At 35.3% G+C, this 12,257-nt stretch overlaps 1 pseudogene; it reads right to left on the minus strand.

Moving 5' to 3' along the window:
• Positions 1-369: 369 nt before the first annotated feature.
• LOC111617191 lies at positions 370-8,313 on the minus strand (annotated as a pseudogene).
• Between the last annotated feature and the right edge of the window lie 3,944 nt (positions 8,314-12,257).

The following is a 12,257-nucleotide window of genomic DNA, read 5'->3' on the forward strand; positions in this document are numbered from 1 at the left end:
AAAATTATTATACAGATTTTTATCTATGTTTGCCTCACAATAGCCTTCTAATTTTATAAGCATTGTCTATGTTTTTGGGGTTTCTAACAGCATGCTTTCACTATTAATATTAATAATCTGTTGTTTTACTGTACAAGTGACTTTGATTCTTCAAAACCATGTTTGACTTCTTGATTTTTAATAATCCAAAACCATACATGTGGACTGCCCATTCTATTTATTGTTTCATAATTTTTTTTTTTTCGAAACCCACATACTTGAGCCATACTGGTGTGGGCCTGTGAGGGGAGTATGTTAAGTAACTTTTTATTTGTTGCCCATATTTTATTGTCTAAAAAATTAACGGCAAATTCACGTAGGACTGAACAGTTATTACTACAGAGAAATCTTATTTATTTTCCTTATGGAAGTAAATACAAATTAAGCTTAATCCTCGTCGTCTTCCTCTTGGGCTCCGCCACCCTGGGCCTTGCGCATGTTCTTCCTCTTCACACGACCAGGACGTCCACCGCCGAATGGAGACTTCAGAGAGAAGTCTATGTGCTTCTCCGAGTCCAGGCGTACGATGAATGAGGGGATGTTCACCACCTGCTTGCGAACTCTGAAATATCAAGTGGCAAAATTTTCAGATAAGACAATGTCCAATGACTGTCTTTTGTTGGGAGTGTTTGAAAGTTCAGGAATTATTATTTATAGTTTTTTCTGAAGTATTTTTGGGCAGTGACAAGTGATTCAACTAACTTATGATGTGGTGTTAATCAATGATCTGTGCCTCACATAAACAAACAAAAAAACTATTCTGTGGTAAGCCCGAAAAATTACATTGCAATAGATTTTGTTTATGAGCTATTGCAATGTAAAGCCCTTGTTAAAGCTAATCCCTCTATTCTTCTCTCCCTACAATTGTTTCTTGCCTTTTAAGGAATTATTCAAAATTGATAATTATGCAAACTAGTAGCTAACTGATTGCCCACTGGCAGGAGATTCACTTGTGCATCTAGCCCAAAGATGTTTCAGTAATTTAACTTACAAGTTCTCTCAATTTTGTCATAAAGGAGTTATTGGAAGGTTGCTAATTAACATGAAAATAATAGGAATGTCAAATTAACAGCATGTGTTGTAATTTAAATATTTAACATACCTGATGTGTCTCTGACGAATCAATACTCTGGCATGGTGAATACTCTTAGCCAATCCATGCTTGAACACCTGAGTCTGCAGGCGGCGTTCCAAGAAATCTTCGATCCGCAGACCCAGCACGTAATCGAGCTTCATCCTATTCTCATCCAGCACTCCAATACGCACCAGTCTTCTCAACAGGGCGTTACCTAAGGGGAGGAAAAGTTAGAATGTGGACGGCCATTTCAGTTGTTCTGGCACGTGTGAGACATACCTTCAAAGAGCCGTCTAGAGTCTTTCTCGTCCAACGTCAACAGCTCTCTGGCGGCCTTACGGATCTTGGCCAGGGTGTACTTCACCCTCCACACCTCTCTCTTGTTGCGGAGTCCATACTCGCCAATCAGCTTCAGTTCTTGGTCAAGACGCTCCTTTTCGAAGGGACGCCTGGGCGTCACATATGTTTTACTGTGAACGGTTGGAATCCGTGGCATCTTTTACACGTTAGTGACCACAGCAATTCTTCTGTAAAAAATAAAATTTTAAACTATGCTTTTCAGAATGCAGGTTATACACATACTTTAAAGCATTCAATCTTTAGTAAAACTGATTAAATGTCAGGTATGCAACTTCACATTATTAGTTACATATAATATGGGGGTAGGTAATGCTATTTAGCAAGAGATTAGAAACAATAATAATATGGTTTATTTTACATCTTATTATAAAAGTATGCATTTCGTTTAATGCAGAGAATAGCCTCCAAACAATAATAATGTATTTGGATAATTTTGGACTACTGTGTTTCCCTGAAAATAAGACCTAGCAGAGGTTTTCTGAATTTCTAAATGTAAGGCCTCCCCCTGAAAGTAAGATCTAGCAAAGTTTTTTTCTTGTAACGGTATCGACAGATGGTTGAAAGTGGCCGTTGGCTTTTTGAAAATACAGCCACTGATTGGTCAACAGACAATCACGCCACACGGCATGATTTGCATAAGACTATGGCTGGTGATCACTAATTGGTCGGCCGGGAATCACGCCACATCACATTTGCATAGTGCTACGGTTCAGTAAGCACTAATTGGTCATTGAGCCCGATGTCGACGCTATGAAAAAATTAAGTTGAAGCGAGAATGGAAAGTCCACTCCAGCACGGGAACTTCGTAAGTTCATTTCGACATGACCGGATATACGTCACTCTCGCCTAAGTTTGAGTTGGGAATGTTTTTTGTTCAACAATAAATGTGAATTCTTCTTCATGGAAAAATAAGACATCCCCTGAAAATAAGACCTAGTGCATCTTTTAGAGCAAAAATTAATATAAGACACTGTCTTATTTTCGGGGAAACACAGTACTTCCAAAATTTGGCAACTGTTTTTGGTGATGAAAACCGTGCAATCTCAAACACCAAAGAACTGGTCAAAAGTCTTCCAAAAATTCAATGAAATAACTGCTGGCTAAAGCACAATTCCACACACGAAAGTTGGTTTAATGTGTTTTAAAATCTAAAATTGTCACTGCTTTATTTTCTGGTTTTTATAAAGAATGTGTCTTTTAGATGCATTAAATATCAAATTTTTAATATAGTAATTCTGTAATTTTTCTCAGTTTGAGGAAATTTGGTCTTTTAATAAATCTATGGTCTACAATGTATTACTTCTATTAATAAAGTTTATTTATAGACAATGTAATAAAGAAAGAACAATGCTTATTTGAAATCTATAAATCTTAACAAAGCTTGTTTTTTGTTTTTAATTTCTACCAGAAAGAAAGTTTTAGCCAGAATTGCCACTTTTGTATGACTAGATTAAAGGATGTTCAAAGTGATAATGCTACCACTCTGTCCTGCCCTACCTCGAAAAATTTAGATATTAACTAAATGGTCGTTCATTTTGTGTAATTTTTTCATACAGATTAAACAAAATTTTTAATTCTAAAATTAGCAGTTAATGGTAAACCATACCCTTTTACGGGGAAGGGTAACAGCCAGGTGGAAATCAGCCACCGCCATTACAAAAGAGACATTGGAAAATGAAAATAGAGAAGTGTGCAATTTATCTTTTATTTTGGCAAGACCATCCTCTATCAAAGTATGTCCAAAAAACCTACTCATAGCACTCCTTAAAGATTTGCCCCAAGACTGCATTTTTTAATGAGAAGGTTCAAAAACTTCTCTCCTGCCATAGTAAACAATTTGCAAAAGAATTGAAAATTTAAGGGGAAAGCACTAACAGTATTTTCCAAGCAAAATATTTCCAATTTACATAAGGATTTATTTTTAGTTACACAAAGTAAATTTTCAATTCACCTTGTGTAGCTAAAACAGCCACATGTGATGTATCACCACCACAAATTTATTCACAATGCATACTTAATCTACTCCCTGGTATTCCCGACATATCTCAGGTCACATGGACCAGAGATATCTCATTTTAGCATCAAAATATTTTTGAAACTAGACGTTGCTGGTTGTTATAATTTTTTTGTTTTTACATTTATTAATATATTTTGGAAGTTAGATTTAATATAAAAATTAAAACTATTTTGTTTGTGCAAAATAAAAAAATAATTTCGGACAATATGTTTTTTCAAAAACTTGAATTTTTGTTGATGTTAAGTCTAACGAAAATTACAACATGGCGCAACACACAATGGAGAAAAATTGTCAACGTAGGATAGGTTAAGGCAAATGACCATCACCAACTCTCCAAGAAAACATTCAAAATAAATTCTCATCCCCTTTGCATCTCTCGACCAAGAAAAACTGGGAGGAATTATCTTGCAAAGTACTCTCTTGGATTTGTGGTTTCTAATGTATTAGTTTATGTGGGTCTTCCATATAGGAAGACTCTTTATGGGAAACTAACAGAAAGAAAGAGAGAACCTTCCAGAGTAAGTACCAAATGTAAAATTTCTGAACCATGCACAATACTTATAGAATTGACAACAATGTTACAAACTGAAACAAAAGGAGTTCAATTTTATTTGTCGGATTTCCATTAAACATATTTCCAATAATGACTTACAGTAATATTGAAATTTCACCAAAAGTCATTTTCCAACCAAAGCAAAATAATGTGACAAATTAATGTTTTTAAATCTGATATCTTCACATCTCCTTGTTTACAAAACAGCCTTTTAAAATCCACATCGTTTGAGGATACAGAATTTGAGACAATTTGATGTGTGTAATTTTTACATGATGAATTTCTGAACTAAAAATAACCGACTAGGCTTTTGGATTTTGAACCCAGGCAGTGCAGCAGCTAAAGATTTTATGTTAGAAATTCCCCATTCAGTACAACTTAAAAATAAAATCAAATATGGATTTTATTTTTGGATAACTATCAGGCTTAGAGATGTTTATATTTCATTATATAAATTTCTGCATTAAGTGGATTTTTTAGTTTCTGTCACTTGTGTAAGGTGTCTAAGATTTAAATAATACAATTCAATTAATTTTGATCAACAGCAGTAGGTGTTGTAATACAAACAACTGCAAGTAACCTTGATGTTACACGGTCAATGCATCTACCATATTTTATCCAAAAATACGTCATGTGCACTTTCATGAATACCTCAGCTAACCAAATACTGATAATTTCGCTACACTTTACGTTGTTGCTTTAGACTAGAACCTTTTCTCTAAGAATGCTTCAAGATGTTTTTGCTAGCAAACAACAGTACCAACTAGTTTCAAATGACACAAAATGAACCATTATGGCCAAGCGGGATACACGAAAATGTGGCCAGTATCAAAACCTTTTTGTAGAATTCCGTGCATACCAGAAAAAAAAAACTTCAATCACAATTTGGCCATTAGGCAATCCTCAATATTGGGGCTCTTGCCATAATCACTGCGGATTGAAATTTTCAATATCTAACCGAATTATTGTTTGTTTCATTAAATTAAATTAATTTATAGGAAAATATTTCTCATTATTCATATCTTTTATGGAACATAAAATTGGAAAACAAAAATATAAACAAGTGACAAGTTTAAGAAGTTTGTGGATAGGGTGAAATGAAAGATTGACAAAGAAGTGAAAAAAAAGATACACACAAACTGGTCCAACACTAACCCACAGATTTTTTTTAATGGAATCAGCACGTAAGGTGATTTGATGTCAATTTTTCACACTTAATTACTCTATAGGTAAATTGTCATTTTTCAAATTTAACAATTCTGAAAAGCCATACAGTGCACCTTCTCTTCACATGCCAAATTTCAATGATGTACATTATTTGGTTTATGAGATATTGCTTTGTTTGCAGAACAATGCCATCTACTGGGCTCCCATACAGTAACTCTCCAAAGCATTTTGAAAGTCTTCCTAGACAACTTCCCAAATTTAATATCTGCTTTGACTCAAGAACTTGAAAATCAACCTACGAGCAACAGTACAAAATGATGTGCAAAAAACATTCCAGTTTGAAAAACTCGACATCACTCAGCAGACTGATGCCCAAATGTCTAAGACAGTAATTCTCTGCTATTGCAAAAGACCATATTTTGCATTACAAGCAAACAGCAGAAACAGCCTAGATCGATCACAACTCAATAAAATAAGAGTAAATCACTGGGACAAAATCAGAAAATACGATAATTATAAAAATAGTTCATTACCTTTTAGACTTTTCATAATAGAATCAGGAGGAAAAAAATCAGAAAAAACAATTCCAAATTGCTCCTAAAAGTAAATAGGCACTCTCAAAAGGAAAGTTCTTTGTATACAGAAAAACAAAAATTTTCCTAATATGGTAATTTTGCTCATATCTTCATTCAAAAGATGATATTCTGCATATTAAAACAATATGGCCAAGTAGCTAAGTGGACAAAACAACAAAATGCTGGTAGTTGGTCACAGGTTTGCACCTGTGACCAACTACCAGCATTTTCTCGCATATCTTACACCCAAATGGGGACAGTTCCCACAGAACTTCATGCCAGGAGGCATCTCTCAGCATACTGCCTCACCCTGACAACCGAAATGGCCAACTGCAAAACTTTCTAGTGGACAAGGCATTTGGCCACTAGAAAGTTTTGCAGTCAGTCTATCCCAGATATGGTAGACCACAACTTGCCATCTAGACAATCATGTCAGCCAAATTTGGATGAGGACAAAAATAGTTCTGCTATTTTGTTTGGCCAGGATTTGGACAAGGAAAGGCTTTCAACTTGAAATTTTGTATTTAACCCATTTCAGAAGTGAGAGAAACACAGTATGAATTTACACAAATGTACTGGTGTGTGACAACTGCCAAAGGCACAGAATGTCAGATTGCAAAACAGGATTTGGAAGAAATTAAAGCATTATTTCAAAACTGTTCACATTATTTAATGTGTGAAATTTCCCATTGGTGCAAATTAAAACAAAATAGTCACTCATTCTCCACGTGGAAAATTTGAAAATGAACAAACATTGTATAAAAAAAGTATATTTAACTCACACTAATAAATTAGAATAAATATTTTATCTTTTCACTAATAAAATGGTGAATGCTATGTTTTATCACAAGAACACAATAAAAAAGTACCATCTTGCCTTTCTTTCCTGGCTGTTACATATATAATACAGGTAAGTATTGTAGCTATGTCAAATTTGACCCTCTGGGTCAAATTTGACATAGGACATCTGGAAGTTAAGAAAAAGAAAATCCACATATATTAAACAAGATGTGCACATATCAGGATGGATAAGAAACGAAACAGTCGTAAATATATTTTATATGACCTCAATCAAAAATGTTACCATTATTCAATTTGAAAAAAATTAATTCAGTTTTCTGAATGAAAATTTAATGTACTTGCTTCCAAAATGTAATACAATAAGTACCATACAACACAACATTTCTATGTAAAATGGTCAGAAAATCTTTAAACCAGCTTCATACAGTCATACAAACCACAACAAACATTAATAGACACATACCATGGTTTTTCTATGCACTGCTATCAAATTTGAACATGATCAGTCAAAAAGGTTTCATTTACAATCACTGATTTTAAGGAAAAGTTAATTGGTCAAACAAAACTAGGTTTAGTAAAATTCAAAATACTTTTGGCTCCTTACAAAGCAAATAAACCAGTTTAACAGTAGCTAAAATGGCAAAAACCGACAGTTTGTATGCCAAAGAGAAACCGGCTCTGTACATACAAGTTAGGAATTATCCAAGTTTCCCTCAGTTCTATATACGCACTTTAATTTGTATATACTTCTTCCAAACATTACTTTCTATATCAACCAACAAAGTCGTCACGGCAATAGTTGATGACCAATTTTGAGTCAAGCAACATAAAAAGTCACATCCCTTTTACAACGCCCAAAGGAAGTTGACAAACATTGTTACATTCAAAGCAAATTCATCTTTGAGATTATATTCTATTTGAGAGACTCCCAACATGTTCCCATGCAGAATTTTGTGGCCATTCTGATTTTTTACTCCTGCAGGCATGGGTCTCATAGCTCTCATAGGGTCCCAACAACGTCACTTGTACCTACACAAATTCATTCACTAGCTAGGAAATAAAGTCTAAATTCAGAATTTTAAGTAAAACATACTGTATACAGAAAAGCGAACCGACGAGTAATCAATGTTAGTGGATAAAAACTGTGTTACCATTTTTTAAATTTAAAAGTAAATTATCAATAAGAATCCACAAATCTACTTCTTAATAAAGCTAAACATATATTACCTTACAAAGTACAGTATTAGGTAGAAGTTACCTTTATGCCATGTTTACGCGTATAAGAGCAAAGTACATAAAAGTGACCTCTATACAGTATTATAATGCATATACACGATGCTTTTTATCCACATTTAAATTAATTTCCAATAACAAGTGTGTCCAAAGTAAAATCTAACCGCCGGCAGCATAAGCCTATCTGGAAATTACACACACGCACAAAGGAATTTCTTCCTACACCAACGATTCGCGACTTACGCCATTTAAATTATCAAATTTAAAAAGAAATTACTTAAAACTAACCGTAAAAGGTGTCGGGAGTATAACTTTTCAATAAAAGTATTTTAAATAATAAAATTAGCCTACCTTTTCCAGTTCCGACCTCCACGTGTCGAAAAACCTAAAAGAAAATGGAGGCTAGGACAGTGTTGCCAGATGCTTTTCGCTTTTGTAGACAAAATTTTTTAAAAGGTAGCCCAAAAGTAGCCAATTCGAAAAACAATTTTTTAAAAGAAATAACTGAAATTTCACGATAAAAAATGAAACAAAACCGTCTTTCGTACTTTTCCAGCAATAAATTTATTAACAGAACAAACGTTTTCGGCCATTTATAGGTCTGAAGTAGGTCTAAAAATTGCCTTTACGCCAAACTAAAACAAAATAGCCAAATTTGACAACTGTGATCTGGGATAGCGCTCTCTCTCGTCGTTATTTGTATTCGATGTTAATTGTTAATAATTTTTAAAAAATGATGTTTTAAATCATTTTATGCACTAAAAATATACATTTTTAAAAATTATTTTTATTAAATTGTAACTAAAATAAATATAAAATCGAGTATTTATTTATAGATTTTTATTTGTTTTTATATTAAGAACGAAAATATAAAACTGCCATTTTGAAGCCAAATGTATTTCGACGATTGTGTGAATTTTCTAAAAAAAATTGGCCAAAAAACAAGAGTGAAATTCTCTATAGACAAAATACATCGATTCTAGACGCGAGTTTGACTTCTTTGTGCTTTTTCTTCGGTACCTGCACGCGAGATTTTCCCTTTGACGCAATCAACAACAAGGAACAACACCTGTATTTCACGGAGAACAACGCTACCATCCCTACAACAGCTGAAAAGATTTCTTCATGGAAAATATAAAATTAATATTCTCGTGACAATTACAAATGTTTTTCACGTTTTAACAGACTGGCATCCACCAACAGCGATGCTGCTGTCATTTCTTGGTCATACCTGCAGTATAAACGGTGTAATTCCGACTACGAGCGATCATCATGCCCAAAATCTTCACGTAAATAAATCGAGCTTTTAAATTACTTATTACAGAAGTTCCGAAATAACCCGGACCGATGTATGGTCGAGCGGATAAGGTGTCGACCTACGCTCTATGGGACCCGGAAACGAATCCGAATGAACCGAAAATAGAATATAAAAAGCTCGTTATATCGCGTATGCGTAAATCGAAACCACGCTGTATATACAGATTTCTTTTGAGGTTAAAGTCACGTGTTAAATTCGAGCTAATTGGGATATTGTGCACAAACTGGTAATCGTGGTAAATTACCTGTTGATACTTTCCAGTTTCTCACATGTGCTTACCCTTACGCTTTGACACCCTTGTTCCAAGTACCAGGATGTCGCTCTTTAAAACCTCGCTTCCAATCTTTATTAGGTAATTTATCCTTCTACATCTTGACACTCTTCCATGCACTTTCACAACCATCCGAACATCTTTCGTCTACGGGAGGGTGGAAAGTAACTAGGCATTGAGAAATCTCTGTAATTTTTGTAATAATAATGCAATACTGTAGTAATAAAATGTGTTTATGCGCGTAAGAAAATTAACGAATTTTGTAATTTCTGCATAAATGGTATGTACGGGCAGTGACCGAGAATGGCTGCACTCACAATGGCAAAAAATTAAAAGAAAAAAAAGGCTGATCGCTCATCTGTTCGGGAGCAAAATAAAATACAATACAGAAATTAAAGAAATTTCTCAATGCATAGATACTTTCCACCCACATTATATGCCTGAAAGCCCATTCTGTTAACACTAATATGACCAACGCGTCTCTGGTCTTCGAGTTCTATCACAATTGTTCGGCCTTCTACTTTTCCTGTACGATTACCACGAATTTTATTACGTGCAGCGGCGATTGATGCTTCTCGCATCGATAATTCATTATTTCTAATATTAAAAATAGAAATTTATTTGCTGTTTACTACCACATTTTAATAGACTGCGCGCTTATTCTAAAAACATGTCTGCACTCTCGAAGTAAGGTGCAATTAGTTTCAGACTTACGTAACACGCTACCGACGAGCAAGCCGCCATGTTTGTTTTCTGAGGAGCAGTAATGTATGAAATCTAATTTAGAACCTGACAAATTGTAAACTGGTTTTAAAAATTTATAATGAATTACGAGCTTGGTTAAATGTTTTTTACTAGAAAATTAGACATGTTTTATTTTAACCGGTCAAATCTGACAAATTAAGGCAGAAAAGATATGACAACAATATGACATCATACTGGTACAAGAAAGCTGGCTTACCCACCCTAAAACGTGTAACATGCCACAGTTTATAGCTTACAACAACTACAGAACAGGCTGCCCTGGAGGAGGCTTTATTACATACATCCCAACATCCCTCATTGAAACCAAGACGGCCAACGAGGTGGGCTAGCCTGAATGGATTATCACGACATCCACGTGACAAAACGCATCATAATCGTAAATGTATACTTCCCTCCACAAGCTAGCAACCACCTCATGGAACGTATTAGCAGGAATGACCATTCCACCACCATTATTGGCGGTGACTTTAACGCCCACAGCACCACGTGGAGAAACTCCTCGACAGATGTCAGAGGTTGCATTATCGCATACCAACTTACGACAATTGACATTATTCTCCTCAACGATGGCCAATTCACATACTACAATCCAAAAGATAGTAACACGGCCACAGACCTCATTCGTGTAACGAAGGACATTGCAACGCATACCCTCTGTCCATTTTCTGTGGCAGACATCATCGCATGATTGAAACAGACATTATCAACATTAGGATAGGCAAACAGAAAGCGAATAATCACATATACTAGTACCTACACTAACATAACACAAATTTTCATCTCCTGGACAACCCACACAGACTGGACCTACAACGATTTAATCAACAAATATAAAGAACTCACATATGCCCTTATAATCGCAATCCACGTCAACAAAGTCCCAACCCTCCATGGTGGAATAAAGAATGCCAACGAAAATTAAAAAAAAAAAAAAAAAGGCAAGCATACCACCACTTCCACAGACATACTAACCGAGAAAACTGGATTCATCAATGAAGCGACAGCAGATCTTCAACACACAGTACTTGCTCAAAACGCACTTTTTGGAAGAATCTTTCTACTTCCCCTAGCTACAATAACAATTTATGGAAAATCATACACCTCCTAAGCACAAAAACTAATCCCCATAACGATCATCTCATCATCAAACAAGATGGGTAGACTATCATTGACCCTAATCATCAACCGACATCTTCAACCAATATTTTAATCCACAAATACAGATACAACCCATACACATTCGCTCCCCATCAACCCAGACCTCCCTACAGATGCTTTCAACAACCCATTCACTAAACATGAACTCAACTGAGCATTAAAAAAGGGAGGAACGCTTCCCCTGGTTTAGATGACATCACCATGAAGATTCTCAAAGCTTTCAACGAGGTCAAACGCCATTTACTAAACATATACAATAACATCTGGATAACAGGCACCATCCCCAATGAAATGAACAAAACAATCATTATTCCCATACGCAAACCAGGTAAAGAAACGACGAACGTCGCCAATTACCGTCCAATTGCCTTGACATCAACAATTTGTAAAACCTTCGAACGCATTACCATAAAGCGTTGGCGCAACCTTGCCCATCAACAACAATGGTTCAACTTTGGGGGCCTTCCAAGCAAGGGGATAAGAGACCTCCTTTCCCACATGATGATCCAGATACATTCTGCGTAGCATAGGTCAATTCCTCAACATCCTCACCTCCGACATACACAAAGCATTCGACTCTGTCAAACACTATCATATCCTTCGCAAAGCCATCACCAAAGGCCTCAAAAGCAATTATCTAATATGGTTAAAAAATTTCTTATATAACAGACAGGTTATAGTTATATGGAGAGGTGATACCGCTAAAGAACTCACCCAATGTAAAGGTATTTCTCAAGGCAGTGTGGTCTCAGAGTTTCTTTTTGCCTTCTTCATGAGTGATATTTTTAACCCTTTCAATTTACGCCACAGTATCGCCCATTTCATCCACTCCCTTGAGAATTGGACCAGCATCAACGATGTCAACTGCCAACCACAAAAATGTGCTATTCTCCGCATCCCAATCAATATCCATAATAATCAGGAC

This window comes from Centruroides sculpturatus, unplaced genomic scaffold (genome assembly GCF_000671375.1).
Source record: "Centruroides sculpturatus isolate CEXI.00-Female unplaced genomic scaffold, Cexi_2.0 scaffold96, whole genome shotgun sequence".
NCBI classification, from domain to species: domain Eukaryota; kingdom Metazoa; phylum Arthropoda; class Arachnida; order Scorpiones; family Buthidae; genus Centruroides; species Centruroides sculpturatus.